Consider the following 27,080-nt stretch of genomic DNA (forward strand, 5'->3'; position numbering starts at 1 on the left):
CCTGTTTTTTGTGAAATATTAATCTTTACTGCATGATTTTAACTAGACATAATGTTCAATCTTAATCTTGGTGCCACACTTGGAATGTGAGAAAATAGATATGTCAAGCCTGGTTTCTTCATACTTTATAACATAGACAAGGAAGAGAGCAGACTTGCAACAGGAGGAGGAACTGCTACTGGGGTGTAATCTGGCACCAGTAGCTTCAACACATGATCCACATTGACTGTACACTTCAGTTTGTAGTCCACAACCACCAGGTGGTGCCCAGATACATGCAAGTTTTTGTTAGAGAAGAAAGCCACAATGAAAGGGATGACCACTGGCAAGGGCCATTAATTCGTTTGGAGGCTTCTCTGGTAATTGACACCATGATAGTAAGCATCATGGTGGACTTCTCAGTGCTAGATGTACTGGACAACATTGCTGTCAATCCTGCCCTAAGCATAATTCTCTAGATGTTGCCCAAAGGCATCATCTTAGAAAGCACAAGGCTGATTCTGGTGGAGCGATTAGCCAAGTAACGGGGGCTAAAGTGGCTCAAATATTGGTTATATGGTTGATTATGTTCTTTTCTCCCTGACCCACTTCAAGTCAACTTTGGATTGGTGGGGAAGTCACCACTGCTACCCACTCAGACCTCCGGGTTAATATTGCATTCAACAACAGCTTGTATTTTTATAGCACCTTTAACATCGTGAAATGTCCCAAGGCACTTCACGGGAGCATTATCAAACAACATTTGACACTGAACAACAACGGGCGGCACAGTGACGCAGTGGTTAGCACCGCAGCCTCACAGCTCCAGCGACCCGGGTTCAGTTCTGGGTACTGCCTGTGCGGAGTTTGCAAGTTCTCCCTGTGTCTGCATGGGTTTCCGCCTGGTGCTCCGGTTTCCTCCCACCTCCAAAAGACTTGCAGGTTGATAGGTAAATTGGCCATTGTAAATTGCCCCTAGTGTAGGTAAGTGGTAGGAGAATGGTGGGGATGTGGTAGAGAATATGGGATTAATGTAGGGTTAGTATAAATGGGTGGTTGTTGGTCGGCACAGACTCAGTGGGCCGAAAGGCCTGTTTCAGTGCTGTATCTCTAAATAAATAAAAATAAATAAATAAACATTAAGCAGATATTAGCACAGATGACCAGAGAGGTTGGTTTTAAGGGGGCCCTCAATCTTTCAGATTTTTAGAGAGGGAATTCCAGAGCTCAGGTCCTAGGCAGCTGAAGACACAGCCACTAATAGTGGAGCGATGAATTTCAGGGATGTGCAAGAGGCCAGAATTGGAGCAATGCAAATTTATCGGAGGGTTGTAGAGCTGGAGGAGATTACAGAGCTACGGATTTTGAAAACTAGGATGAGAATTTTAAAATTAAGGCATTGCCAAACCAGGAGCCAGTGTAGGTCAGTGAGCACAAGGGTGATGGGTGAACAGAACTTGGTGAGAGTTAGGATATGGGCAGCACCTTTTTGGATAAACTCAAGTTTATCTAGGATGAAAGATGAAAGGCCATTCAGAAGAGCATGTCTAGAGATAACAAAAGTATGGATTAAGGTTTGAACGGCAGATGAACTAAGACAGGGGCAGAGTCAGGCAATATTATGGAGGTGGAAGTAGGCGGTCTTGATGATGGAACGGATATGTGATTGAAGCTCATCTCAGGGTCAGCTGTGATACCCAAGGTCACAAGTGGTCTGGTTCAGCCTCAGACTTACCAGGGAGGGTAAAGGAATTGGTGGCTGGGGGAAGACGTTTGTGGCGGGGGCTGAAGACAGAGGCTTTGGCCTTCCCAATTTTTACTTTGAGGAAATTTCTACTCATTCAGTACTGTATGCCAGACAAGTAGTGTGACAAATCTGAGACAGTGGAGGGGGTCAAGAGAGTTGATAGTGTTGCAAAGTTGGGTGTCACCAGCATAAATGTGGAATCTGACATGTTTTCAGATTTCTTTAAAGGACAGCTTGCAGGATGCCATTTGTGACTTTAAGCGCCGTTTCAGTACAGTGGCTGGAGCGGAAAACTAATTGGAGGGATTCAAATATGGAGTTGCAGGAAGTATGGGAATAGATTCACGGACTTTGAAGAGGAAAGGGAAATTGGAGATGGACTGGTAATTTGCAATGACAGAGAGGTCATAGGTCAGTTCCTTGAAAAGAGGAGTTTATGACGACAGATTTGAAGGGGAGGGGGACAGTAATTGAAGGGAGAGAAGTATTAACAAGAGCAGCTAATGTAAGAGATAGCAAGGGAAGTGTGGTGGTCAGTAGTTTAGTGGGGAAAGAGTTGAGAGCAGGAAGTGGATCACATGGACAAGATTAGCTAAGAGAGGGCATGAAGGGAGAAAGGAGAAAAAACTAAAGAAAGATGCAAATACAGGGCTGGGACAGGAGGAACTGTGGGCAAAGTTTGACATTACTCTGCATATTTATCAAAGGACCCTGGAGGCTTTTGGCGGGTGTTTTTGCTGCCTGTAGTTTAAAATTGCAGTTGGCCAGATTGGGGAGAGAAGCTAGTGCTCTCTGCTCCATTTTAACTGCCCCCAGCCCAGTTTCTGTCAGGTGAGGGGTTAAATTTCCCCACACCTGCCCGATTTATTCCTAAGATTGTGACTGAAGAGAGGGGGATACCTTTTGTGAGCAGGTTATAAAGTGTGAAGCAGAAATTTGGAGGCATGGAATCTGTTCTGCAGAATTTTCCTTCTAGTTGTGCTTGAAGCATAAAGGATTATCGCTAGTGCTTATAAAGCAATGTATCTACCAATTCACTGAACGCTGCCACAAATATTCACTAATGTAATATAATTTATTTCTGCAAATTCGGCTTTTATCCACAATGAACTCTGGGAGAAAATTGACATCAGAATAGACAAAATATAGAAATATTTCACTCCCACATTTTGATGCCTTTTGTTTTAAAATTGTATTCTTTGAATAATTTCATCTGTACTTGTACTGTACATTTACTGGAAAGATTGCATCTAACCAAGGCCTTTTTGTGTTGCAACTGAGGCATTCTTTTATAATTATGCAACATTAAATAAATGGAGCATTGTGTTTTACCGTAAATGAATTACAGCTAATGGGATGCTATCTGCTTTACAGTTCTATAGTTGGCAAACTTACTTTATAGTATTTTGATAAGTTTTTCCATGAAGATTTAAAAAAAGAAGATAAATTGACACTTTAAATGACAGGCCTTTTGCTTGGCAGTAACTTCAGTGTTTTAAACTATTTAAAAGCAGTTTGATGCAGAGGTGATAACTTTAACTTGAAAAGTGAATGAAGTTTGCAGGGTGGGGCAAAACAAAGGGCTATTAGGTTCTGTGCCCTTGAGTTGTAGGACGTTTGGTGATGCCCACAGTTCCCCACAGGATGAATTGTGGCCTATTTGAAAGACAGGGAGAGGAAGAACTTTTTGTTTCAGTGGGGATGAACAGAAATCAGTAATTCACCTACTAGAAGGGGAAGAAATCAGATCACAAGCTATCCTATGCCCCTAGTTTGCACCACAAGTCCTTGTGGGATGGCACAAAGACCAATTAACAAGACACATGTCTACTGTCTTGATCATGGCATGGATATCGGATGATTTGATGCAGTAACGTCCATTGGACTACTATGTGTCATCAAGTAGTAAGGACAGGTACATGCCATGAAGAATCTTGTACTGTGAGTTACTAATCATTCTGGGCAAGTTTTGAGAGAAGTGAAGGGAAGAAAACAAATACGCGAATCACTCCAGGAAGCTCTTGCTCATTTTCCAGCAGCAAGTTAGCAGCACCATTGTTGGACTTGGGCATAGGTTGCCTTCCAGTAGGTAAGCCAGAATGGGAAAAATACTTTTAACAGGGTTTATGTGGCTTCTCCCTAGCGAGGGTTGGTTTAAAAATTGAAAATTAATGATCACTCTGACTTTATGGAAAGCTCTAATTGTCCATTTATTCAAAGTCAAAGACAGGTCATAGCACGTAACTGGATAGAACTGTGAGTGCTCAAAGAAATTATGCAAGATTACAGTTTAGATAATTCAGTTATTGATCTATATGTTCATTGGGCTTTTGTATGATGGGTAATATGAATGTAGAAGTGTTTTCTAAGGAAAACGCATTCTTACACCCTGTTATTTTGAAATGTGCTAATTGGCATTACTTTTGGTTTAGACACAAAACAAGGCTACTGTCCTGATGACCAAATTTCATGCATTTCATTTGATTTCTTTGAAACTTCCAGTTGAACGATTGTTTCTTTTGATTTAAATATAACATGTAATGAAATGTAAAGTAAGAAGTAACCTTGCATTTTCATATTCTATATGCAGTTAATATGATCAGAGCAACCTCAAGCAACTTGCTCTCTGATTTCTGCTAGTGAACCAGTGGTTTGAATGTTTGGAAAGTCTGTGATGCATTCTTTACTATCTTCCTGTCTGAATAGAATGGGTTGCTATGAGATGAGTGACACCCATAAGGGAGAGAAAATGGAAGAGAGTGGAAAGGCAGTAGGTTTTGTTGGGGCGGGGAAGTTCCTTGTTCAGTCACTTAAAATTGTTTTAAATATTCCCTTTTTCTCGACTTGGATTGCATTTAAAATCTATTAAATATAAAATCTATACCATTCCATTGTATTTTGTGTAAAAATAAAATTGATTTATCAGCATTCTTTCATTGCATGACAACAGACAAAAATTCAGGGAAGCATGTTTTTCATTTGTAAGGCTTTAAAATGTGTTCCCATTTGAAAAGATCCCATAATATCTCACAATTTAGCCATCAAGTACGGGGAAAAGATTTCCCCACAAGGAGGGAAAATGGGTGGCTGAGTCACATGACTATACTTTGTACTTCCCGACACCCGATTAGAGAATGATATAGCTGTAGCCCAGCTAGTGTTTTGCATTTATAGGATCTAAAGAGAAAGAAAAATACACAGTTAGCCCATAAAATGGTCATAAATTTCTCTTTATTTAGTAGGTCAGATCTTTATTGAATATGATACTGGGTTGGTTGCCAAAGGATTTATCTTGAAATATATAAATCATTAAACCTAGTTTTATTTGCCCACTGATGGACTTGTTTAGAAATCTAAATTTCGCTTCTTTGCCAACAAGGTACATAATGCTGTCTCTTCAGATGAGACGTTAAACAGAGATCCTGCCTACTGTCTCAGATGGACTTAAAAGGTTCCACAACATTATTTCAAGAAAGAGTTCTTCTGGTGTTCTGCCCAACATATATTTCTCTACCAGCATCACCAAATCTGATTTTCTGGTCCTTTATCTCATTGTGCACAGCGAAGTCCCACAAACAGCAATTTGGCCACTGTAATCTCAGGATTACTCCCTGTGCCACGTGCCAGTGAGGCTAGAAATAGGAAGATAGTGCAGCTAAACACGTGGCTAAACAACTGGTGTAAGAGGGAGGGTTTCAGATATCTGGATCATTGGGATCTCTTCTGAGACAGGTGGGACCTGTACAAGAAGGATGGGTTGCATCTAAACCGGAGGGGCACAAATATCCTGACTACGAGGTTTGCTAGCGTCACTCGGGAGGGCTTAAACTAGTGTGGCAGGGGGGTGGAAACCATAGCAGTAGGTCAACAGGTGAAATAACTGAGGGGGAACTAGTGAATAAGGCCAGTAAGACTGAGAGGAAGAGCAGGCAGGGAGATGTTGCTGAGCACAGCGGGACTGGTGGTCTGAAGTGCATTTGTTTCAATGCGAGAAGTATAACAGGTAAGGCAGATGAATTTAGAGCTTGGATTAGTACTTGGAACTTTGTTGTTGCTATTACAGAAACTTGGTTGAGGGAAGGACAGGATTGGCAGCTAAACGTTCCGGGATTTCGATGCTTCGCGCGGGATAGAGGGGATGTAAAAGGAGTGGGTGAGTTGCATTACTGGTTAAGGAGAATATCATAGCTGTACTGCGGGAGGATACCTCGGAGGGATAATGCAGCGAGGCAATATGGGTAGAGCTCAGGAATAGGAAGGGTGCAGTCACAATTTTGGTTGTTTACTACAGGCCTCCCAACAGCCAGCGGGAGATAGAGGAGCAGATCTGTAGACAGATTTTGGAAAGATGTAAAAGCAACAGGGTTGTTGTGGGTGATTTTAACTTCTCCTATATTGACTGGGACTCACTTAGTGCTAGGGGCTTGGATGGGGCAGAATTTGTAAGGAGCATCCAGGAGGGCTTCTTGAAACAATATGTAGATAGTCCAACTAGGAAAAGAGCCGTACTGGACCAGGTATTGGGGAATGAGCCCAGCCAGGTGGTCGAAGTTTCAGTAGGGGAGCATTTCGGGAAGTGACCATAATTCCGTAAGTTTTAAGGTACAAAGAACAAAGAACAGTACAGCACAGGAACAGGCCATTCGGCCCTCCAAGCCTGCGCCGATCTTGATGCCTGTCTAAACTAAAACCTTCTGCACTTCCGGGGACCGTATCCCTCTATTCCCATCCTATTCATGTATTTGTCAAGATGCCTCTTAAACGTCGCTATCGTATCTGCTTCCACCACCTCCCCCGGCAGCAAGTTCCAGGCACTCACCACCCTCTGTGTAAAGAACTTGCCTCGCACATCCCCTCTAAACTTTGCCCCTCTCACCTTAAACCTATGTCCCCTAGTAACTGACTCTTCCACCCTGGGAAAAAGCTTCTGACTATCCACTCTGTCCATGCCACTCATAACTTTGTAAACCTCTATCATGTCACCCCTCCACCTCCGTCGTTCCAGTGAAAACAATCTGAGTTTATCCAACCTCTCCTCATAGCTAATGCCCTCCAGACCAGGCAACATCCTGGTAAACCTCTTCTGTACCCTCTCCAAAGCCTCCACGTCCTTCTGGTAGTGTGGCGACCAGAATTGCACGCAGTATTCTAAGTGTGGCGTAACTAAAGTTCTGTACAGCTGCAGCATGACTTGCCAATTTTTATACTCTATGCCCCGACCGATGAAGGCAAGCATGCCGTATGCCTTCTTGACTACCTTATCCACCTGTGTTGCCACTTTCAGTGACCTGTGGACCTGTACGCCCAGATCTCTCTGCCTGTCAATACTCCTAAGGGTTCTGCCATTTACTGTATACTTCCCACCTGCATTAGATCTTCCAAAATGCATTACCTCACATTTGTCCGGATTAAACTCCATCTGCCACTTCTCCGCCCAAGTCTCCAACCGATCTATATCCTGCTGTATCCTCTGACAATCCTCATCATTATCCGCAACTCCACCAACCTTTGTGTCGTCCGCAAACTTACTAATCAGACCAGCTACATTTTCCTCCAAATCATTTATATATACTACAAAGAGCAAAGGTCCCAGCACTGATCCCTGCGGAACACCACTAATCACAGCCCTCCATTCAGAAAAGCACCCTTCCACTGCTACCATCTGTCTTCTATGACCGCGCCAGTTCTGTATCCATCTTGCCAGCTCACCTCTGATCCCGTGTGACTTCACCTTTTGTACCATTTGCCATGCGGGACCTTGTCAAATGCTTTACTGAAGTCCATATAGACAACATCCACTGCCCTTCCTTCATCAATCATCTTCGTCACTTCCTCAAAAAACTCAATCAAGTTAGTGAGACACAACCTCCCCTTCACAAAACCATGCTGCCTCTTGCTAATAGGTTCATTTGTTTCCAAATGGGAGTAAATCCTGTCCTGAAGAATCCTCTCTAATAATTTCCCTACCACTGACGTAAGGCTCACCGGCCAATAATTTCCTGGATTATCCTTGCTACCCTTCTTAAACAAAGGAACAACATTGGCTATTCTCCAGTCCTCTGGGATCTCACCTGTAGCCAATGAGAATACAAAGATTTCTGTCAAGGCCCCAGCAATTTCTTCCCTTGCCTCCTTCAGTATTCTAGGGTAGATTACCTCAGGCCCTGGGGACTTATCTACCTTAATGTTTTGCAAGACGCCCAACACCTCCTCCTTTTTGATAATGACATGACCCAGACTATCTACACTCCCTTCCCGAGACTCCTCATCCACCAAGTCCTTCTCTTTGGTGCTTGTGGATAAGGATAAGAGTAGTCCTCGGGTGAAGGTGCTAAATTGGGGGAAGGTTAATTCTAACAATATTAGGCAGGGACTGAAGAATTTAGATTGGGGGTGGCTGTTTGAGGGTAAATCAACATCTGACATGTGGGAGTCTTTCAATCGTCAGCTGATTAGAATCCAGGACCAGCATGTTTCTGTGAGGATGAAGGATAAGTTTGGCAAGTTTCAGGATCCTTGGATACCGAGGGATATTGTGAGCCTAGTCAAAGAGAAAAAGGAAACATTCGTAAGGGCTAGAAGGCTGGGAACAGACGAAGCCCTTGAGGAATATGAAGAAAGTAGGAACTTAAGCAAGGAGTCAGGAGGGCTAAAAGGGTTCATGAAAAGTCATTGGCAAACAGGATTAAGGAGAATCCCAAGGCTTTTTAAATGTATATAAAGAGCAAGAGGGTAACCAGGGAAAGGACAGAGGAGGGAATCTATGCGTGGAGCCAGAGGAAATGGGCGAGGTACTAAATGAGTACTTTGCATCAGTATTCACCAAAGAGAAGGACTTGGTGGATGATGAGCCTAGGGAAGGGAGTGCAGATAGTCTCAGTCATCTCATTATCAAAAAGGAGGTGGTGTTGGGTGTCTTGCAAAGCATTAAGGTAGATAAGTCCCCAGGGCATGATGGGATCTACCCCAGAATACTGAGGGAGGCAAGGGAAGAAATTGCTGGGGCCTTGACAGAAATCTTTGTATCCTTATTGGCTACAGGTGAGGTCCCAGAGGACTGGAGAATAGCCAATGTTATTCCTTTGTTTAAGAAGGGTAGCAAGGATAATCCAGGAAATTACAGGCCGGTGAGCCTTACGTCAGTGGTAGGGAAATTATTGGAGAGGATTCTTCAGGACAGGATTTACTCCCATTTGGAAACAAATGGACTTATTAGCGAGAGGCAGTATGGTTTTGTGAAGGGGAGGTCGTGTCTCACTAACTTGATTGAGTTTTTTGAGGAAGTGACGAAAATGATTGATGAAGGAAGGGCAGTGGATGCTGTTTACATGGCCTTCAGTAAAGCCTTTGACAAGGTATCTCATGGCAGACTGATACAAAAGGTGAAGTCACACGGGATCAGAGGTGAGCTGGCAAGATGGATACAGAACTGGCGCGGTCATAGAAGACAGAGGGTAGCAGTGGAAGGGTGCTTTTCTGAATGGAGGGATGTGACCAGTGGTGTTCCGCAGGGATCAGTGCTGGGACCATTGCTGTTTGTAGTATATATAAATGATTTGGAGGAAAATGTAGCTGGTCTGATTAGTAAGTTTGCAGATGACACAAAGGTTGGTGGAGTTGCGGATAATGATGAGGATTGTCAAAGGATACAGCAGGATATAGATCGGTTGGAGACTTGGGCGGAGAAATGGCAGATGGAGTTTAATCCGGACAAATGTGAGGTAATGCATTTTGGAAGATCTAATAGAGGTGGGAAGTATACAGTAAATGGCAGAACCCTTAGGAGTATTGACAGGCAGAGAGATCTGGGCGTACAGGTCCACAGGTCACTGAAAGTGGCAACGCAGGTGGATAGGATAGTCAAGAAGGCATATGCATGCTTGCCTTCATCGGTCGGGCATAGAGTATAAAAATTGGCAAGTCATGTTGCAGCTGTACAGAACCTTAGTTAGGCCACACTTAGAATATTGCGTACAATTCTGATCGCCACACTACCAGAAGGACGTGGAGGCTTTGGAGAGGGTACAGAAGAGGTTTACCAGGATGTTGCCTGGTCTGGAGGTCAGTAGCTATGAGGAGAGGTTGGATAAACTCGGATTGTTTTCACTGCAACGACGGAGGTGGAGGGGCGACATGATAGAGGTTTACAAAGTTATGAGTGGCATGGACAGAGTGGATAGTCAGAAGCTTTTTCCCAGGGTGGAAGAGTCAGTTACTAGGGGACATAGGTTTAAGGTGAGAGGGGCAAAGTTTAGAGGGGATGTGCGAGGCAAATTCTTTACACAGAGGGTGGTGAGTGCCTGGAACATGCTGCCGGGGGAGGTGGTGGAAGCAGGTACGATAGCGACGTTTAAGAGGCATCTTGACACATACATGAATAGGATGGGAATAGAGGGATACGGACCCCGGATTTGCAGAAGGTTTTAGTTTAGACAGGCATCAAGATCGGCGTAGGCTTGGAGGGCCGAATGGCCTGTTCCTGTGCTGTACTGTTGTTTGTATTTCCCTTTATTACGAAAGTGACTACGCAGCAAAAGTACTTAATTGACAGTAAAATACTTTGGGACAATTTGAGGTCATGAATGGTGCGACATGCAAGTTCCTCTTATTTTTTTCTTTTAGAAAAGTTCAAATTGTCACTTTTTTTTGAGACAGCTCTGGACAGTGTATATAACAATATATTTATGAATAAAAAATGCTTGACTGGGAAAAGCAGGAAAGAACCAGCCATCCAAGGCTCCCTCATAAGTACTGAATTGTATAGCCAAGCAAAATCCAAGGTTAAATCTTTGCTCAGTCCTGACTTTACTAGTCAAATTCTAGGAACAGGAGTCAGCCATTCAGCCCCTCAAGCCTGTTTTGCCATTTCGGAGATTATGGCTGATCTGCAACTTAACTTAGGTGTCAGCAAAGCCAAAGGCAGAGAACAGGCATTCTTAGATTTAGTAACCATTCTGAATTAGTCAACAATCTAACAGTGAAGGAACACCGAACTAACAGTGACCATAATGTGATAGAATTTGACATTAAGTTCGAGGGGGAGAAGGGTGAATCACGAAACAAGGTTTTTGATGAGGCAGAAAATGTCTACAATAGACTGGGCAGAACTATTAATATGCAAAGCTCAGGATGAGCAGTGGGAGGTGTTCAGAAAGCTATTTGGTCGAATACAAAATCTATACTTACCTGCAAAGGCTAAGGACTTTACTTATGTAATTAAATAACTTTGGTCAACAAGGGAAGTGAGAGTTATAGAACTAAATGAAAGGGGCTTATACAAAGGTGACGAACAGTAGCAATTCCACAGACTGGGAGAGATATAAAGAACAGCAAATAGATACAAAGAAAATGGTAAGAGCTGCAAAAAAAATGCAATAAAACTTGTGACGGATATCAAGGACAACACTGAAGATTTTTGCAAATATATTAAGAGAAATAGAATGGCTAAGAGCAATGTGTGGCTTCTTGATGAGAGATGCAGGTGATATTGTAATTGGAAATCCAGAAATGGTAAACTTCACAGTAGAAGATGGGAATAAAATATCAGAGATACAAGGAAAATTAAAAATACATCAATGAGGAACTAACTAGATTCGACACAAGTAAAATATAAGTGATGTTGGAGAAACTAATGAGATTTAAGACAAACAAATCTTAAGGACCTGATGGTTTCCACCCTAGGATATTGAAAGAAATAGGTGAGGAAATTGTTGATGTGTTCGTCATGTCCCAAAACACTATTGATTCAGGAATTGTCCGCTTAGATTGTAAAATTCTTATGTCACTCCATGATTTAAGAAGGAGGAGAGAAAAAAACTAGGAAATTATAGGCCTATTAGTCTAGCGTTAGGTGACGTGAACTTACTACAAACTATTTTTAAGGAACAGAGTGACTTAATTTGGACAAATGCAAGCTAATCAGAGAGAGCCAGCATGCATTTGTAAACTGTAAGTCATGTTTAACAAACCTCGTTGAATTTCCTAAGGAGCTATCTAGCTTGGTAGATAAGCAAGTGTCTGGATGTTATTTATTTGGACTTAAAGAAGGCATTCCACATGAACAATTAACAGATGAGAGCACATGGAATAGGAGGCAACCTATTCAGAGTTGGTTAGGAGATATGAGGCAGAGAATAGGGATAGTAGGTATGTACTCAGATTGGCACAGTGTGACTAGTCCATCCATCAATAATGGCGACCACGCTCTGGAAGTGGTTCAAGAGTTCACCTACCTAGGCTCAACTATCACCAGTAACCTGTCTCTAGATGCAGAAATCAACAAGCGCATGGGAAAGGCTTCCGCTGCTATGTCCAGACCGGCCAAGAGAGTGTGGGAAAATGGCGCACTGACACTGAACACAAAAGTCCGAGTGTATCAGGCCTATGTCCTCAGTACCTTGCTCTATGGCAGCGAGGCCTGGACAACGTATGTCAGCCAAGAGCGACGTCTCAATTCATTCCATCTTCGCTGCCTCTGGAGAATACTTGGCATCAGGTGGCAGGACCGTATCTCCAACACAGAAGTCCTCGAGGCGGCCAACATCCCCAGCTTATACACACTACTGAGTCAGCGGCGCTTGAGATGGCTTGGCCATGTGAGCCGCATGGAAGATGGCAGGATCCCCAAAGACACATTGTACAGCGAGCTCGCCACTGGTATCAGACCCACCGGCCGTCCATGTCTCCGCTTTAAAGACGTCTGCAAACGCGAGATGAAATCCTGTGACATTGATCACAAGTCGTGGGAGTCAGTTGCCAGCGTTCGCCAGAGCTGGCGGGCAGCCATAAAGACGGGGCTAAAGTGTGGCGAGTCGAAGAGACTTAGTAGTTGGCAGGAAAAAAGACAGAGGCCAACTGTGTAACAGCCCCAACAAACAAATTTCTCTGCAGCACCTGTGGAAGAGCCTCTCACTCTAGAATTGGCCTTTATAGCCACTCCAGGCGCTGCTTCACAAACCACTGACCACCTCCAGGCGCTTACCCATTGTCTCTCGAGATGAGGAGGCCAAAGAGAAGACTAGTGGTGTCCGCCTGGGATCTGTACTGGGGCCACAGCCTTTCACTACATTTATGAATGACTCGATGAAGGAATAGAGTGCTGTATATATAAGTTTTATATATTTTTTTTATATTTTAGAGATACAGCACTGAAACAGGCCCTTCGGCCCACCGAGTCTGTGCCGACCATCAACCACCCATTTATACTAATCCTACACTAATTCCATATTCCTACCACATCCCCACCTGTCCCTATATTTCCCTCCCACCTACCTACACTAGGGGCAATTTATAACAGCCAATTTACCTATCAACCTGCAAGTCTTTGGCATGTGGGAGGAAACCAGAGCACCCGGAGAAAACCCACGCAGAAGTTTGCTGACAACATTTAAGTTGGGTGTCACAGTAGCATTGATGTGAGCACAAAGTTGTAAAAGGACATCGATGGATTAAGTGAGTGTGCAAAACTGGCAGAAGGAGTTCAAAGTGGAAAAGTGTGAGGTCACCCACTTTGGACCTAAGAAATCTAGATCAGAGTAATTTCTAAATCGTGAGAGGCTAGGAACTATAGATGAGCAGAGATATTTAGAGGTCCAACTACAGAAAGCTAGTGAACAGGCACAAAAATTGATTAAAAATGCTAAATACTCAATACTTGAGTATTGAAGCCCAAGATCCCATATGCTTTGCTAACCTCTCTTCTCAATATGTCCTGCCACCTTTAAAGATCTATACACGTGAATCCTGAGGTCCCTCTGTCCCTATACATTCTTCATGTGTCTTTTGGTTTATATTGTCTCTCCCTATCCCTTCTGTCAAAATGCATTCACCTCACACTTCTCTATTAAATTCTGCCACTTTTCTCCCCATTCTGCAAGCCTATCAATGTCCTGTTACAGCCGATTGGTATCATCCTCGCTGTCTGCCACACCTCCAAGTTTAGTATCAGTGGCAAATTTAGAAATTTTATTCTGTATTCCAATATCCAAGTCATCAAAAAGGCAGTGGTCCTAACCCTGAACCTTGGGAACACCACTGTCTACCACCAATCTGAAAAACAACAATTTACCACAACTTGCTGTTTTCTGTCCTTGAGCCATTTTTAAAAAATCTAAGCTGACACTGACTCTCCGATTCCATGAGCCTCAATTTTATTAACCAGCCTTTTTTTTGGTACTTGTCAAATGCTTCCTTAAAATCAATATGGAGAAATCCATTACTTTCTCTTCATCAACCTTCTCTTACTTCAAAAAAATCAATTAGTCAAGCACGGTCTGCATTTTACAAATCTATGCTGGCTCTCCTCAACTAACTCAAACCTCTCCAAGTGCCTTTTGATTTTTTTCTCTCCTGATTATTGTTTCTAAAACCTTATCCACCGCAGATGTTAAATTGACTGGTCTGTAGTTACTAGGAATATCCTTACACCCTCTCTTGAATAAGAGTGTCATATTTGCCACACTCCAATCCTCTGGCACTTCCCCCGTATCTCGTGAAGATTGGAAGATAATGGCAAGCCCTTCTGCTATCTCCACTCCCACTTCCTTTAGCAACCTGGAATGCAAGCCATTCAGTCTAGGCGACTTATCCACTCCAAGCATAGCCAGCCTTTCCAGTACATCCTTCCTATCAATTTTCACCCCATCCATTATCTCCACCATCTCCACTTCTAGCGATATTGTCAGCATCCTCTTCTTCCTTAGTAAACACCGATACAAAGTACTCATGAAGTTTTCTAACCTTACCTTGTGCCTCAAAGAATATATCGCATTCGTTGTCCTCAATAGGCCTTGCCCCACCTCTTACAATCCACTTAATATTTACATGCTGGTAGAATATCTTTGGGTTCTCTTTTATCTTAATTGTCATTCTATTCTCATATTCTCTGTTTGCCAGTCCTATTTTTGTCTTCACTTCCCCTCTCAAATTATTGATTTGGGCTGGTTCTCGCTTGAAGAATTCACCTGGCATGCATTATACACTTTTTTTTTTTTTGTTTAATCATATCTCCCTCGTCATCCAAGGAGCCCCGGCTTTGGTTCCCTTACCCTTTTCCCTGCACCTAGCCTGTACCTGAAACATCTCCTTTACAAATCACCCATTGTTTCGTTACCGCTTTTCCGGTCAATCTTTGGTTCTATTTTACCCTGACTAGGTCCCCTCTCATCCCATTGAAGTTAGTCCTCTTTAATTTAGAAGTTGTACTTTAGATTGTTCCTTGCTCTTCTCCGTTACTAATCTAAACCTTTATGATACGATGATCACTGTTACCCAAGTGTTCCCCCACAGACACATGGTCCATTTGGCCCACCTCATTCTCCAGCACCAGATCAAGAAATGCCTCCTTCCTAGTTGGACAGAGATCTCTCTCTCTCTCTCTCTCTCTCTCTCTCTCTCTCTCTCTCTCTCTCTCTCTTTCCCCCGCTCACCCCCCATCCTTTCCAACACTACAATGTCTTTCCTAATTAGTACTGCCACCCTACCTCCCGTTTTCCTGCCCTATCTTTTCTGAACACTTTGTATTCTTCAATATTAAGTGCCCAGTTCTTACAATTTTTAAGCTATGTTTCTGTTATTGCCACTATATCATATTCCCACATGGCTATTTGTGCTTGTACCTCACCAGCCTTATTGACCACACTTTGTGCATTTGCATACATGCATTGTAAATCTGTCTTTGTATTCCTTGTAGTCCTTCTTGGTCTGTTCCTGTCTAATATGATACTAATTCCTTCTCTAGTACTATCCAACACTCACTCCTTTATGCACTTTATTCCTCTTTTCTACTTCTATATGCTGGTGCCCATTCCATGCAAATTTAGTTTAAACCCTTCCCAACCACACTAGTGATTCTGTCTGCGAACACATTGGTCCCAGTCCTGTTGTAGTCCCTTTTGAATAGGTGCCTCCTGCCCCAGAACTGGTCTCAATGTCCCAAGAATCTGAAGTACACCCTCACGCCACACATTGATCCGTCCTATCTTCCTATTTCTACTCTCGCTAGCTCTTGGTACTGGGAGTAAACCAGAGATGACTACCTTCAAGATCCTATTTTTTAACTTCCTTCTCAGCTCCTAAAAGTATGACCATAGAACCTCAATACCTGCTCTTTCTGTCCTTGGTACCAACGTGTACCACAACCTCTTTCTCACTCCCTCCTGCAGATTCTTCACCCTCTCCATGATTTCCTTTACCCTGGAACCAGGGAAGCACCATGCAGGACTCACAGTTGCAGAAATGCCTGTCTGTCCCCCTAACTATGAATCTCCTAAAATGACTGCGTTTGTACTGTTTGCTGTTCCCTCCCCTGCTGTCTCTTGCCCATTGGTGCCACAGTCTGGACTGCACTCTTTCAAGAGTTTGTTACACTCAGCAGTTTCCAAAGCAAAAAACTGGTTTGAGAGTGGCACAGACTCTGAAGGCTCCTGCACCTCCTGCCTCTTCTGGATGGTCACCCATCTACAATCCCGAACTCTCTCTGTGGGGTAACCACCTCCTGGGACATACGATCCAGTAAAGTCTCACCCTCCTTGTTGTTCTGCAGTGAGTCCAGTTGCCCCTCAGGCTCAGAAATCATGAGACACTTCCTATACATGTGGTCCCCAAGGCACATGAACTGTCCTGAAGTTCCATATGACGCAGGAATTGCAAGCAACATGTCTCTGCTGCCCATCTGTGATCTAAGAAAAAAAATCCTTATTTGCTCTTTTATAATCTAGTTAGTATCTTGTATAAAGTATTAATTTTAATTAATGAATCTAGACCTGCTCTGTGCTCAATCCTTATTAATTCACTTAGTTATACTTACCCCAATTGAAGTTTTATTAATTAAGCTAAGTTGTAAATTTAACAGTGCTTTATAGTTTCCCAGGTCTAGTTTAAACCGCAGCCTTTGTTTAGAGAGGGGAAAAAACCCTTAAAACTCACAAACCAATCACCTGCTTGCTGTCCTCTTGACTTCATTCCTTGCTTTTTTGGAAAACACTGTGTAAGGTCTGCGCTTTTCACCCTGCTCTGATTTATCTGATGCTGCTGCTGCTGCCTTCAAAACGTTCTATATGATGCACTGATGTTGCTAAATAACATTACCACAAGAGTGAACAGCAACTTGTATAGCTCTGTTAACATAATAAAACATTCCAAGGGGCTTCACAGCAAAAAGAAATGACACCGAGCCACATAAGATATTAGGTCAGATGACCAAGAGCTTGGTCGAAGAGGTACATTTTCAGGAGTGTCTTAAAGGAGGAAAGCAAGCTAGAGAGAGAGAAGTTTAGGGAAGGAATTCCAGAGCTTGGGGCCTAGGCAGCTGAAGGTGTGGTCACCAATGGCAAAGTATTTAAAATCAGGGATGCTTGAGGCCATAATTAGATGAGTGCCAATATCTCAGTGGGTTGTAGGGCTGGAGGAAATTACAGAGCTAGGGAGCAGCGAGGCCATAGAGGGATTTGAAAACAAGGATGAGAATTTTGAAATCAAGACTATGCTTGTTCGGGAGCCAGTGTAGGTCATTGAGCATGGGTGCTAAGTGAATGGAACATTGCAAGTTAGAACACGGGCAACAAAGTTTTGGATGACCTCAAGTCTACGGAGGGCAGAATGCCAGTAGTGTGTTGGAATAGTGAAGTCAGAGGTAACTAGGTATGAATGAGGGTTTCAGCAGCAGATGAGCTGAAGCTGGGGGTGAAGTCAGTGATAGAGGTGGAAATAGATGGTCTTAGTGATGGTGTAAATATGTGCTCTCAGATGATGTCATCAAGGGGCAGCACATAGATGAAAAGTAGGAAGAGGCTAAGGATAAATACTTGGGAGACACCAGAGGTAACCGTGTAGGAGCAGGAAGAGAAGCCATTGCAAGTGATGATCTGGCTATGCTTGGATAGATAAGAATGGAAGCAGGTGAGAGCAGTCCCAGCCAGCTCAACAGCAGTGGAGAGGCATTGGAAGAAGGTGGTGTGGTCCTCCATGTTAAAGGCTGTAGTTAAGTCGAGAAGAATGAGAAGGGATAGTTTACCTTTGTAGTGGTCACATAGGATGTCATTTGTTGTTGCAATCTAGTATATGCAAACCCTGAAGTACCTTGCAGTGGTAACACCTCCAAATTCAAACCTTTCACTTAATAAAAATCACATCATAATGCATTTTCACAAATTCTTCAATTGAAAGACAAGGCAGGCAGGAAAGTTCATAATTCCTTGAGCAGGATGGTAGTTTTATCTGAAATTATGCCTGCATTGCTTTCAGATAAAGGTGGGGTGACAGGAGGTGTGTATCACTTACTAAAAGGGCCATCTTTGTTGATGCTAGGACTGAAGCAAAGACCTGCAATTTTTTGTGCACTCTTTTGTGGCTTTTTTAAAAAAAAACAGTGTGCCTTTTTAGACCTGTTTCTTTTCTTTTGGAATCTGGGAAAAGTGAGTTTCTGCATCCTATTGAAAGCATGGAATTTTCCTCCTTTTTTATAGTTAAATGTGGTTTTGCACTAGAATGAGTTAATCAACACTCAATGTAAAGTCTAAGCAGTATGAGACAGCCGACTACAGGAGGTTTGTACTTCCCTGTTTCAGTGAATTGAGGATTCGGATCACCTCCTGACTCCCAAGTTACACTGCCAAAAGGGAACAGACACTGTTTTGCATAAACCTGAAAGTACTAGCATAAGGATGGTGTTAATGTGATATTGCTCAGGTTAACTATTTTCAGGTGGATTGCAGAACTAGTTTGTGCCTGAAAATGACATCTTAATTGATAGTTGTGATGACTTAAAGACTAAATAAACAAAGACCCCGAACAAGATTCCAAAATAATTTAGCCTTTTTCTTTGTGTAGCCAGAAACCTACTTTTGAGTGCAGAACTATTTTTAATGAACGCATCAGCCTGAATAATTTTTTAAAAAAAATAAATAGCTGTTATTATTTAACCATTGGTTCTTACAAGGTCAATAGTCTGCTGATTCGACAAAGTCTGTCATTTTAATTGTGAGCACAATGGCAAAAAGAGGAAAGTGGTTGTTGTGACCGACTATAGGCTTATTAGTGAATGTGTGTAATGAAAGACAAATGTGGAGTGATGAGAAATGCCAAGTTGGTTTTAATGTTTTCCTTACTGAATTTACAAGTCTATAATTAACTCCAGTTTTATTATGGGATTTAACTGTTGGGGGAGTAGAGTATTTAAGAAGCTGTGTTCACTTTCTAAGAAAGGTTTGGTTTAAATTATAGTAGGAAGTTTTGATCTTTTTGGAGCTTGGGTTATGACTCAGACCTTGTATCACAAACAATAAGCATCCAATTATAAGAGAGTCATTGCATATTTTCAGTGACCTAAAGAATGGGCGTGATTCAGTGCAGTTAACAACGAGGCGGTGGGGGTGAGGCGAGTTAATGAAGGAGTAAACTTTTCCAGTGCAGATGATTAGTTACCTGAAGCTGTTTGCTCCATTTGAACTCGAATTATTTTCTAGACTTTGGGTTCAGAACTACAAGTTGCCCACAGATAGAAGCACAATGTTTTATGGAATTTTGCTGCCATAACGCACTGAAGGAGTTTAAAATATCTCTGATCAGCTGTACTGAAAATCTTGTGTTACTTATTACAGGAGGGACTGTGTGTTCTTTGGACTTGTAAATATTATGTGAGCCCTTCCTTCCTAGATATTGTGGCTACAGAGGTAATGACACGGTAGCTGAAGTGATTGATATCAGTAAAATAACGTCAATGCTAAATTAGGTTGGTGAAGGGAGGCTTTATGTGATTTAATCTTTTATCGCATAGTCACTGTTTGTTTGGGTAGAATTCAAATTGAGAGTAGATTGAGGTAAGGGTAAAACTCACATTGTTTTTCTTCATTATTTCCTGTACACTGTGCCTTTCATGTAAACAAATAAAGGGCACAGTGTATATTAGAATATTTGCTGAGACACAATTATATTCGCCACACATGCTAATGACAAAACTGTTGCTTTTTGGAACAGTTTAGATCAGGAACTATGTCTGCTTGGTTTTATTGGCAGCTTATTGGCTGAGTCAGATGTTTTGTGGTTCAAGCCCTTCACATCATCTAGGATGACGCTCTAGTGCAGTTCTATGGGGATGCTGCCCTTCAGGTGAAACATTAAGCTGAGTGCTCGTTTGCTTGTTTCATTGCTTCACATGGCCATTAAATATTTCATGGAATTATTTGAAAAAGAGCATGGAGCTGTTCCTAAATCCTGACCATATTTTATCTTCAAACAACATCACTAGAATCATAATTTTACTGCAGCATTTCATTATGTCCGTGCCATTCTCTGAAAAACTTTCCATTAGTGCCATGCTACTGCCTTTTCCCCATATCCTTTTAATTTTTAAAATTTTTTTTAAAGTATTTATTCACTTCCCTTTTAAGAGCTCTTAAGGATTCTATTTCTAGTACAGTTTCATGACCTAACAACCCTCAGCATTTTTTTTTTATCCTAACCACACTCCCTCCCCTTTTTTCTTTTGGTGACCATCTTAGATTTATGTTAGATTTAGAGTTCTGATGAAGGGTCACTGACCTGAAATGTAAACTCTGCTTCTGTCTCCACTGATGCTGCCAAACTTGCTGAGTATTTCTAGCATTTCTTGTTTTTATTTTAGATTTATGCCCTCTAGTTACCAAGTCATCAGTTAGTGGAAATAGACCCTTGCTAGGTCACCTCTGTTCCAGTGAGAATTCTGTCTTCATAACTAAAGCCTCTTGTTCCTTATATCATCTTAGTGATTCTTTTCTAGGTTGTCTTCATGGACTTGACATCATTACTAAAATAGGAATCTCAAAAGTGAACACAGTATTCCAACCACAGCCTGTTAAGTGATTTCACTGACCACTTTGTTTTTGTACTCTCTGCTCCTATTTAAAAAACCCAGGACCCCATACGTTTTTAACTGTGCAATTTGTTCTCAACATCTATTTGGTCAATCTGCTCACTTCTTGATGTCCTTCTGTGTTGTTTATGGTTAACCACATTCCCCATTTTTATATCTGCAAATTTTGATATTGTGTTTTCTGTAGCTAAGTCCAGATCAATTTTTATATAGTGTATATATTTTGGGAAGAGCAGTGGTGACCTGAAACTGTGTGTACATTCCTCCAGTCCAAAAATACTCATTGCTCTTTGTGGCACAAAATGGTTGCCTTGGTTACCTACATATTTCAGAGAAGCATGGTAAGATGCCATATAAGAGATTTGTCTATTTTATTTGTTTTCTTCCATCAGGTTTACAGCTTTTATAGACACCATTCTTGCATCTGAATTGATGGTTCTAAAAGAAGGTTGATTGTTTCATCCTTAAATCCACTTGCTACTTGCTTGCATAAATTGTTGGGAATTGTTCCCAAATTCTCTGAGCCCATACAAAATATTTTTGTGCCTTCATGTTGCCCATCCACAGCTTGTCCTCTTGCTACCTGATAGTTCTAAAATGTGTGCACATTGATGCAGTTTCTGACTGACACACAGTGCAGACTCCACAGACTTGAGGGGGAAAAATTGTGTTAATGGAGCTGCACTGTTTATGTTGGTCACAGATCCCATGAAATCTGCTTGAATGGACTTGAATACTGAGCTAGGATTCTAGCATCTGGTTTGGATTAAGCTCAGTTAACAATGTAAACAGTGCAAGCAAATCTTGGAATAGCTGATTATTGAGTAGATTTGGCTTAAATATTCTGTTATTATATATTTTGATTGGTCCCCAGCCACTGAGACTGTATTAGATTGTCTTATCAGACAAAGCAGTGGGGTGGTGATTTGTTCGTCACTTGCTGGACTTGCAGTCCCTGCTTGTTTTAATCCAATCTGTATTCTGTAGTAGGTGGTCAGTCAGCATCGACAGAGAACAGTTATCGTTTCACGGTCTAGCTTCTCCACAAATGCTGACTGACCTGCTGAGTGTTTCAGCATTTTCAGTTTTTGTTTGATTTCCAGCATCTACAGATGTTTTGCTTTTTGTATATTCAAAATCACACCTATAGTGGCAATTTGTAATTGGAGTAAAGCCTGTACTGTCTTTAATCTGACCTTCAGTTGTCTATGGAAATTTGCTGAGTTATGTGTTCCTTGTGAGCATATCTCTTCAATCAGTTTCCAATCTATAGAAATAATTGCCGACAGTGAATGACCAGCAGAGTGACCACTGTCTGCCAATACACACAAAAAAAGGGAGCAGGTTTTACAGTAGAATTTAAAAATCTGGTTGAATGCTTTGACAACTGATGGCCCAAGTGGTCCAGCTCTGCTCAATGACATTCACCTACCTAGCCTGGATTAAGGTAAAAATTCTATATAAAGAATGGCCTGAATTTTGTGATTAGTGGCAAAACAAGGGCACTCACCACTGACCTCAAAGAAAGCAGCCCACAAAATGGCCTCCTGCTGTGCTGTATCCATTCTATGATTCTAGAAAATTTGCAGAGCGAAGGGGAAAAGGTGGGGGAGTAGTGGGACTAGGTGAGATGGCCTCCTTGTGTGCAATAACGCATTCTTTGATACTAAGATCTAGCGATCCTGGTTTTGCACTCTCCCGACAGTTTAAATCCGGTGGCAAGTCAAGGGAATGTCTTGGAGTCCAGCAGCAGTAATGTCAGCAAGCAGATAAACAACCAATCACACTGAAGTATTCACACACAGCAAACCAGGAAGCTAAAAGCACTTAATTTATTTAATTTAAATTTTCAGATATTGAAATAAATGATTGGATTAAGATAGAAGTGAATATAAACTTTTCAAAAATTTTTTTTTTAGAGAATGTGGATTTTTAAAAAATCATTAAGCAGAAATCTGACAATTCACAAATATTTAAAATTTGCTCTTCAGGGCCAGTAAGTAGGTTTAGCAATAATTCTGCAATTAGCATGCTGTTAAAATCCCAGTTGCATCTCATTCCATAAGGTGCAACTTTTCAAGGGTTTTTACAAAGAGACTACCAGCATAGAATGGACGTTTTCGTCAAATCATGATTGCAAGGGAGATTGCAATCTGTAGGAACCACTACAGTGCACTATATGGAGGAGCATAGACTCACTGACAGCGATTTCTGCATTATTCTGCACATGACTCCCAAAGTTGGTCTGACTTTCAGTAGAATAATGAAGGCAAACGCTGACAGCTTTGCCATCATTACCACAGCGAAGTTTGGGTTAAGGAATCTGCGTACTTGTAACCGTAGTGTTTAATAGGACTATTTGAAGAAGCTAGTAAGATATGTTTTGTTTCTGAAATGGCCCATTAAGTTTCTACTTGAATATAAATTGAAGGTCCAATAGCAAAGTGGTGGAAGTTTATTCTGGCTGATTTAAAGGCAACTTTTTAATTGGTATCTATCATCTTCACAAAAGGAAAAAGCCCTTGAGACAAACCAGTTATTTCACAGATGGGTAATAATCACCTATTGCTCATACAAATAAACAAGTAGTGTCTGATCTCTGTGCTGACATAGGACCTCACCATATATGGTAAAACTATGGGAGACCTTGCACTGATTAATTGCAGCAATAATTGAATGAGTTAAGTTTAATTTTATATTGGATCTTTTTTTGATAAAGATAACTTCATGACAATCCTAAAAGTGATATTGCAAAATTGATCGAAGTGCGCTAACAAAAAAGGATTTCACCAGAGTAGTGATTTATACCCAAGATTGCACCTTTTTTATTTTTCTTCCTTTCCTAAAGGTGTGGACTCATGGTTTATACAGTTCATCTGATATAGATGATTCCAGCAGAGATGCTGGAAATCAATCAGGAGCAAGAACCCTGGCTGATTTTCCCTAACTGGAGTCACTGCGGCAAAGTTTAACACCCATACAACAGCCGAAGTAGCATATGTATCGCTTGGCAATAGAATGTCTCTTCTGACACCAGTTCTGGCACCCATCAATACCACAAAATTCTCCCAACTGGTATGTTGCTTCCCAGGATTCTGGACATCACTGAATAAAGTGATGATTCTCAGTGTAGTAGATTAATATTAAATTCGAACCTTGTGTTAATTATCTTATGAAAGAGATTTAATTGGCAGTTTCACTTATGATCCTGCCTTTTATTTTTCTTCCATTTTCCCTCCTGCCCCCAATCCCAAACCAGATTTTGGGTATTATATAAATGAAACCAGAAGGTTTTTAAAAAAAATTGTTTTGTGAAAGCAGACACTCTCACTGTGCTCTCACTTGACTCAGTGCAATTCCAACCTGGCAGTATATGTTTGCTATTTAAGTTCGCTATTGCTGGTGCATTCTGTACTACGTTAGGTGCCTTTCTGAAGGGAGGGAAATAATGGATGTGATCTGAAGCTGATGGGTGGTCTGAAAGGGACAGAGTTTTGGGCCAGTAGACTTTTCCTCCTCTGAGTTCTTCGATTTATTGACACCATGCTGAACCAAGAACAATGCAATTGTAAATTGGTCTTTTCCTTGGTTTGTACTACTTCATGCATCACATTATTAACATGCAAGATGCCATTGCCTTGTTGCACAGCCATTATTAGATATATAAACAGAAAATGCTTGAAATATTCAGCAGGCCAGGCCACGAGAGAAACAGAGTTAATATTTCAGGTTGTTGACCTTTTGTCTGAATTGGGCCAACTATTAAACGTCCACTTGCATGTCTCTAAGTGGAGCCAGTATAATTGGCCCAATTTTTGTATATCTATTTATGGACTTGGCAGCAGAAGCTGTTTTTCAGCAGGTTATGTCTGACACCAGTTGTGCCCCTCTTTGACTTAAGTGGAAGTGCATTGTGGTAGGGATTAGGCTGAGAGTAATATTTTTATTAGTGCCTGCCTTCACCACTGAAACTGAGGACATGTATACTGGCTTTATCTATTCTACTTCATGACTCTCAGAATGGTAAAGCTCATTTGATATCGCAGAACCATAATGAGACAGTCATGTTCATACTTAGCTACAGCATGCTTTTCTATAACCTGGGTTTTTGTTATGGAACTTGTTTTCATGTTTTGAAACAGTTAAGTGAAGATATGAACATTACAACTGTCGCTCTTTAAATAAATGCTCACATTTTTCCCCATCCCACTTTTCTCACAACACTGACTCACGTGAATGTACAGTTACATGGAAGGCAGATACTCTCTAGTATCGTATTCGTCGTATGTCAGACTAAACAGTTTATATCCGTAGCCTATTCAATCATTACCACCTGTTACCTTTCTGCCAGGAATTAGTGGATTGTATCAGGAATGGAAACCTTTGGTTTTTTTTCCTCCTTTAGTCTTTTGTTGCAATTTTAATCCTATAAGATTAACTTATTTAAAATATAAAGTTCATTTTAAAACTGTTTTCAAATTTTGCATACCTTGCTGAACCCATTTTGTTCCATTTCTGTTCTCCATAAAAAGGTAATTATTTAACATTTTATTTTCTCTTTTCGATCTCACTTATTTTAAGATTCCTGCCCAATTTTTCAAAAAAAACAATAACTTTTAAAATCTTTTGCGCCTGACTTCTTTCCCTCCCCGGTAATCACTGTGACTACCACCAAAAACTTGTTACATAATTCCTTTTACTGTGGATGGTGCTGGAGGATGCTTTATAGAGTGGTGATTGGGTTGGGGGGGTTGTGAGGGGGAGGATGGATTGGAAAATGAAATGAAAATGAGCAATGATGGGAGAGTTAGGAGGTATCCAAAAGCTTTTTTTAAAAGATGGGTTTTGAGAAGGTTTTTAAAAGTGGAGAAGGAAATGTTGATATGGTGGGGCTTGGGGATGGAGGTCCAGGTTTGGGTGGAGGCAGTTGAAGAAAAATTCATTAGTGGTAGACTAATGGGGAGGGGTTTGCACAAAGGACCAGAGCTATAAGGTTGAAGGAGGTTGGAAACTTAGTTGGGGAGGAAAGGCCATGGAGGGATTTGAAGATGAAAATGAGAATTTTATTGTAATGAGTCTTGGGGATAAAGAGATAATGTAAGTCAGTAAGGGTAGTAGTATTGCAGAAATGAGACAGGACACTGACACTTGCAGTTTTGGACAAGTTGGAGTTTCAAGAGAGTGGAAAAGAGGGTGTTGGAGTAATTGGATCTGGGGATGAGAAAAGCATGGATAAAGATTTTGTTGGGAAGTTGCGATGGTGGAAGTAACTTGTCTTGGTTATCAATGAAATGTGGGTCTGCCTTCAGCTTTGGATTGAACAGAATACCAAGGTTTCATGTAACTTGATTCAACCTGAATGCAAGAAGGATGTTTTCAGCCAATTAAAATCCCAAACATTAAAAATTAGTTGATTCTTGTTGCAATTTTTTGCATCAGAAAACTGGAGAGAACATAGCAATGTCCTATTTAACAATCTTAACTAGTATTCAAGCTTATCCGCTGAGATATTCAAGCCGGGAAACTCCTAAGTTTGATACTTGGTCTGTTGGAAGTTAGCTAATATCAGTTTAGTGGTGATGTGGATGTTGCTATCAGCAGCCTTCAGATAGACCCCATGTTATGACACAAATGAACTCATGAATTCATCAGCAATCAGACTTTTCTAATCCCAGCTGTACATACTGACCAAAATAATCAGGAGAGTTAATTTTAATTTTTTCCATATGTGTTTTGCAAGAGTACAGTGAGTTCTTGACCCCATCATACCTTTTGTTACAAGCATGTTGATGTTGAACTTTACTTTTTCCCTTCAGGAAATGTCATCATCAAGCTTACATTAGATCCTCTTATAGAGTACTTTTTGTACAATGTTATGTTACATGACCCTATTGCTTAATAAGCACTATGTTAAGCCTATTGGTATTATGCCATGTAGCTGAAAATTGATATCAAAGTACTTATTTCATCATACCAAAAACATTGAGTAGAAAGTTATTCCACTTCATCCTAAATTAAACTGATCCAGGAGATAGATTTCTAGGATCACATTTCTTGCCTTTATCTTGAAAACATCTTCAATAAGTTTGTTTACTAATGGAGTAATTCTGAAATTTGGTGTTCTTTGGTAATGAAGAAATCAGAAAGTTTTTTTTGTTAAAATATGAGGGTACGTTCACTGGTAACATTCTTATTAAGGAGATAAGCTTAAATGAAGCACAAGTCAAAGATAAGGCTGTAACACTATAGTTCTGATGTCTTCCATGTTTGCTGGGAGTACAGGATTGGTGAATTTATTTTTTAGTTTGTTTAATTCAGGTGAAGAAGATCATTGTTTTGATTCTTGCTCACCCTCTTCTTACCACCTTTCTTGAAAGTATTGATTTATACTATGATCCAGGTCTTTGACCACAGCAGTTCCCTGGTACTTCACCCATAGAACCATAGAAAAATTACCGCACAGAAGGAAGCCATTCAGCTCATCGTGTCTGTGCCGGCCGAGAAAAA

General features: G+C 41.2%; 1 protein-coding gene across 1 annotated transcript in view; it reads left to right on the forward strand.

The window, feature by feature from the left end:
• The window catches only part of ssh2a (slingshot protein phosphatase 2a), a 175,127-nt gene that overhangs the window by 61,319 nt on the left and 86,728 nt on the right, over positions 1-27,080 (forward strand). The gene's annotated exons all lie outside the window — the stretch shown is intronic.

The sequence above is a fragment of the Heterodontus francisci genome, chromosome 30, assembly GCF_036365525.1.
Source record: "Heterodontus francisci isolate sHetFra1 chromosome 30, sHetFra1.hap1, whole genome shotgun sequence".
NCBI lineage: Eukaryota > Metazoa > Chordata > Chondrichthyes > Heterodontiformes > Heterodontidae > Heterodontus > Heterodontus francisci.